A 6,003-nucleotide genomic window follows, 5' to 3' on the forward strand; every position below is an offset into this window, starting at 1 on the left:
TTCACATTGAAACTGAAACATACGCGCCTGAAATTAAAAGATATATTGGATGCATCGATATCTAAAACATTAATACCTAACATGTCCCTTGAACCCCGTGTATATGCCAAAAACTTTCGTTTTAGTTCATTTTGAGGTTTTTTTTTCATGAGTAGGGGGTTGCAATTTTTCACCTAATTCGACTTCGAAAAGTTCAAATATTTTATTACTTGGGCTGATCTGGAAGCTAAAACACTAAATTAACAGGTGATATAGAAAAAATACTGAAATTCTGAAAATTCCCCTTTAACGATTTTACAGTAATTATAACCCCAAAAAGGAAAATGTTAGAGAATAAATTGATCAGATATGTTGGATACATCATTAACTTAATGTGAAAGCCTAAGACATGTGTTCTACAATGTCAATATGCTGTGAATAAGAATTCCGATTGATACTGAGACCAGTTTTTTAGGAAAAGGATAATGTTTTTAACATTTTTGAAAATTCTTTCTTGAAAATGAGTTTTTAATGGTATATGTATGTAAGAAATTAAATTATCTACTGCATGACACCATAATAGAGACGTTTTGGTTCAGCAATAACTTGAAGAATCGAATTTATGTGACTTTTAACGGAAAATCGAAAATTCCATTCTTTGAATTATTTGATAAATTCTCATTACAAAAATAGCCAAGATTCATCAAAAGAACCCCAGAAATATTAATTGTCATAATGCTAAACAAAAAATACCAATTAAGCCATTTTACTTAAGCGTATTTTCGGTGGAGTAGGCGTAGATTTTTTTCATTGTACTCCAAAACCCTAAGTGTTACCACTAATTTCTTGGTACTAAGTTGAGACAAGTGACTGCATGATGATACATATATATATATATATATATATATATATACAACGTCTCAGAATGTGACGACTCTATTTGCTACACTGCTCCATCGGATCAAATTGATATAGGAAAGATACATAAACGTACAGAAAGGTCTGAAAAATTTCCAACGATGTTAGAACTGTCAAATTTGCGATGCAAATTTTTGGTTGTTCCCTCCGCGGGACTCGAACTCGCACTGCTATGACATCTATGGCAACGCAGCCTGCACAAAGTCCAGCGCCCTAGACCACTCGGACAGCTAGGCTATATAAAAATATAGCTTTCGCTGGCCGGATCATTTAGGGTTATCTCAGCCCATGTATTATATGGCACTCGAATACAAACATTAAATGAAATTATAAAATAAAATATGTTACTGTATATGAAGTCCTCATAAAGATTGTAGAAACAATTGTGATATTAATGGTTTTAACAACTGAAACACCTACCTCGTCGCAGCTCTGATAACCCTGCCAGCTCACGTACATTTTTAACATTATTTTGTTGCCGAATATGTCAGCGGATTGACAAATACAAAGATCAATGACATAAAATAGAATATCAAGCAATATTCAAAAAGGGAACAGTTGTAAGAAAAGATGCACTCATTTTCAGAATTGTAATCAAGTCAAAGCACACAACGTTTGATAATTATAAAGGAGTGGTTGGAAGGAATACGCAAGAGGATGCCAAGTCTGAAAAAATTTTAAGAGCTCAAGTTTTGTTATACTTCTGCTGGACATCGATAGGCTCACACTTTTGTGTATTAAAGGAGTGCAGTTCTACCTTAATGACATGTTAGAGACAATCTTGTTATTATTGTTTTCACGACATAAAACAACAACGCAACTCCAACGGAATATTTTTCTATTTTTTTCCCTATTGTTTTATTTGTTTTGTCTTATATATCACTATCTATGTTTCCACATCTTACAATTTATCCCCAGACATTTGTATGACAATCCTTCACAAAGCAACACACCATCATTGAGTAACATTTACAATACACCATTATAGAAACATTTTAAAATGTGCCATAGAAAAAATGAAACATACATTAATGACAACATTTCATACAATTACGCTGGGATCGTACTTATCAACATTAAAGCACAATAATTGACTCAAAACTTTTCCCCTCTTGCTTTGTACTCGGGGGGGGGGTTCATTTATATACGGTGAGATGACGTGCCGCTGTGATAGGTACCGTTTTTCATCTTGCAAATAAGTGAATAGGTAAAAAAACAAGCATAATCCTATGGTAAGTTTACTTTACGATTTGTATAAATAGTCAAAAACATAATCATCCTATCATCAGTTGAAATATTTTCGTATTTGTAGAATAAATGCCCGATGAATATTGTTATTATATGTCCTAATATATCATAATCAAGGGAACACACCTTATATATATGGGAATCCGTCTATTTTGTTCTTAACAAAATATATAAAAGGTCCTGATTTTTTTCATGAGGAATATATATAAATAAGGTGGGATTACAGAATCCCAGCGGTAGCCCTGTATGGCTAAATGTAAAATAAATTCTTACCCTTGACTCGCAAGTTTATCCTCTCTAAACAAAGCTTACTCGTTTATCACTATTCTCGATTTCCTACTTGTGTCAGTATTCAACTGGCACACCTTACGTTCAACTAATTGGATTATTCTTTACTCATAATATTCCCATGCATGAATAATTCAGTCATATATTTTTATTCTTTTTTACCACGGCATTTGTCTAAAATAAAAGCTTTGTATTAAGGAGGTAGACCTAGTGTAAGGGACACAACTCCTAAAAATCATTGAAACGTTTGTATTCAGTATTTTACATCAATATTATGTAAGCATCTAACTAACTTGGATTGATTTTATTCTGCTTCAAACAAAAGCTTGTGAGACTTTGTGAAATTAAATATGATATAAAACATATCACTGATTTCATGAGTTATATCCCTTACCATAGGTCTACCTCCTTAAGGTCGTATAAATAGTTTTGATGTTAATTTACCAAAAAGTTTTTAAAGCTTTTTGTGGGATGTTTTAATTCTAACGTCAGTTTTGTTAAGTTATTGTTTTTAAATCTTTTTTCTGTTCTCATATTTTGATACTTCTCTTCTTTTGGTTGATATTTCAATCGCAGTTTTTAAGTTTGTTATGTGTATTAAAATAATTTCATTTAAAGCAAGACATTTTGTTCTTTTCTCTTGTGATTTATCATATTATAAATAATCAGAAACATGGTTTAGAGAAAAGAAAAAAATACAAAACAATAGCACGACAGCAGTGCACTGTTTAGCATTCAGAATTAATACAACTCGCTATACCCCTTTACGTCATAAATATTAGAATTGATTTTTAATTGTATTTGATTTGGTTTAAGCCTTCTGATTGATTGTTTCTTTTTGTGCAAAATAATACATGTTTTGCATTTAAGAAGCAGTCTTTGTAAGAATCATGCAAAATCTGAAAAATGTGATACACCCCAAAAAAGGCTACATATTTTTATTTTTGTAATTAAGTTGTTTTATGGGTCTATACTATGAAATGTGTAATTATTCATTCAAATCTGCCTGCTCTAAGGAGATAATCAACATTGAATATCCATTAGACTCTATTGTATTTGAGTGTCATTTACAGAGTTATCTCCCTAAATTTTGAAATCTACAGTGCATTCTATATAATCTATGAGCAAAGGTTATATCAAAAACCAAATGTTAATTTCTATTTACTAAAGCATTTTAAACAAAACTATCAAAAATAAAAATATATAGGCTTTCCAACCATTTATCACATTCTGCATGATTCTTAGCTAGAGTGCTACTTAAAGGCAACAAAACATATTTTTAAGTACAAGTGGCCCGAATAAGTTTCGGTAGTTTTGCAAAAGTAATTTTCACTAAAAAATTGCTCCTTATAGTTATCTTACCACTACGAAAACAACATATATATAACTAATTCATGAACTTCCTCCTTTGGTCACAGATGGTGCAACGACGATTGATATCAAGATGTACATAAAAACGAAAACTACATTTGTATATCTAATTCATGTTGTTCACATCGCATAGCGAATAATGATATCTAGATGGTACATTAAAACAAAATAAATATTCATTTTCCCATGGAAACTATAGTGTTGTGTCCTTTGAATCTTGTTTAAATGTTGAATTCGAAGTTACATTGAAAACTCGTCGTCAGGTTTGCATGACAATTATAAGTCCTCGTTTCAGTCATTGTAGTTTATTTTAGCCCATAACATCCATCACGATGGAATTTGAACGATAACTGAATGACAATGTTTTGTAAATTGTTTAAGATGTGACCTTCTTCTTTTTTCTTTTCTGTATGCAATTAATATCAAAGTTCTGATCCTGTTAAAATCCCGTAGATACATTAGATATTTTTTGGAAACAAGCTTTCTCTACAGGAGCACTTTTAAACAATGTTTATATATTTTACAAATTCTACACGGTTTCTTTCTGCTCAGACTGAAACTACTTTCAACTTGTTATGTATATACTCTAATAAATTAAATATTTAAATTTGAAGTCTAGTGCTGTCCCTTGCTCCAGTCGGACAGTCGGACCAATCTGCCAGGTTACGGAGTCGCTTCCTTTTGCTTACAATTTAATTAAAAATAACCATTGTCGAAATTTCAAAAACGAACTATTGCAGACTCGAATAATAAGATGGCTTCCCTATATTGGAAGCAAAACAGTTATATTTTGCATTCAATGGTGCATGTCGAAAAAAAAACGTATTATGTCTAGACTAAAGAGATTATAACAAATGCGGGTTTAAGGTTCAGCTAAAGACAATATCTTGGATATTCCTTAAAGAATTGTTTTCATTCATAGTTTTTTTTATAATACATAAAATTTAGCACTAAAACATTGCTTAATGCATCTTTATATGTATTTAACAAACAACCACAAATCAAAGTTAGGAAAAAAAGTTCTATGTAATATTTACAACAAACGTGTAAATAATCTATTTAGAATAAATTTACAGATGTCAAATACAAGATTTCCTACTCAGTAAATCAGTATTCCATTGGCACATCTTACGTTTAACCAGTCGATATGTTCCATACTCATAATCTGCCTATCCAAGTATAATCAAGTCATATCATGTTCATTTTTTTCTCACCACGGCATTTGTCTCATAAAAAACTTCCTTTTTTTTTGTTTTTTTTTTTACTTAAAGTGTGCCGTCTTTATTTTTGTGTCATCAATGCTGTTATGTCATCCTATTTTATCCATTTTCTATATTGTGAAAGTGGGTCTTCTCGGTTTACTGTTTTCAGGTTTTGTCTATGTCTTTGAATTCAATTGGTGATATTAAAATTACATTTTTGATATTATTGTGTGTACTAAAAGCAATTAATTTAGTGCCAGAGACATTTTTTCATATAATTTTAAGCAGAAATATCGTGGAACATTGATTTCAAATATACCCCCAAAATACCTTGTAAATTTTCTTCATGAAATCTCAGTTATAAGGGACCAAAGGAATCCCCACCACCGCCACCAAAAAAAAAAAAAAAAAGAAACATATCTTTTCTATATTCTTGGTCCGATATTGAAAAGTATCTTTTATTGGATTCCATATAAAGTCCCTGCCTCCATTGTTCAGATTTCATTAATAATAAACCATTTTTTTTTGGTCCGATTTAGATTTGTTTTCTTTCTTGTGAAAATCTTTTCCTGCACTTCCTTTCAGATTTATATCTTCTATTTTTTTTTTTTTTTTTCCGTGATAGGGATCAATGGCAACAGTCTTCGATTAGAACGCGTAAAGTGTAAATCCGTACAATTTAGATCATCGTAGCATGCTGCACTTAGCGAAGCTTTTCATTTCAAACGTTCAATTTTTAAATTGTTTAGATTTCCTTATGAAACTGCCTGTTATTATGTTTCAATCAGATTTTAGATATCTCTTATGGTTTTTGAGCTGTATGGACCAACAACAAGGTTGTTTGAGCAGCTTCTAAGCAGAATTTCATTTACATGTGTAAGAAGACTTTAGGCAGAACCTTTAAGGTAGTAGACCTTGGGTAAGGGGTAAACTAAATAGAAAGATGTTTAGTCACTAGAACGTTTGAATGACTATTGATATCCAATTTTCAAAGTGA

The sequence above is a fragment of the Perna viridis genome, chromosome 6, assembly GCF_037379345.1.
Source record: "Perna viridis isolate PV_CMFRI_1.1 ecotype Kerala chromosome 6, ASM3737934v1, whole genome shotgun sequence".
In the NCBI taxonomy this organism is placed as follows: Eukaryota; Metazoa; Mollusca; class Bivalvia; order Mytilida; family Mytilidae; genus Perna; species Perna viridis.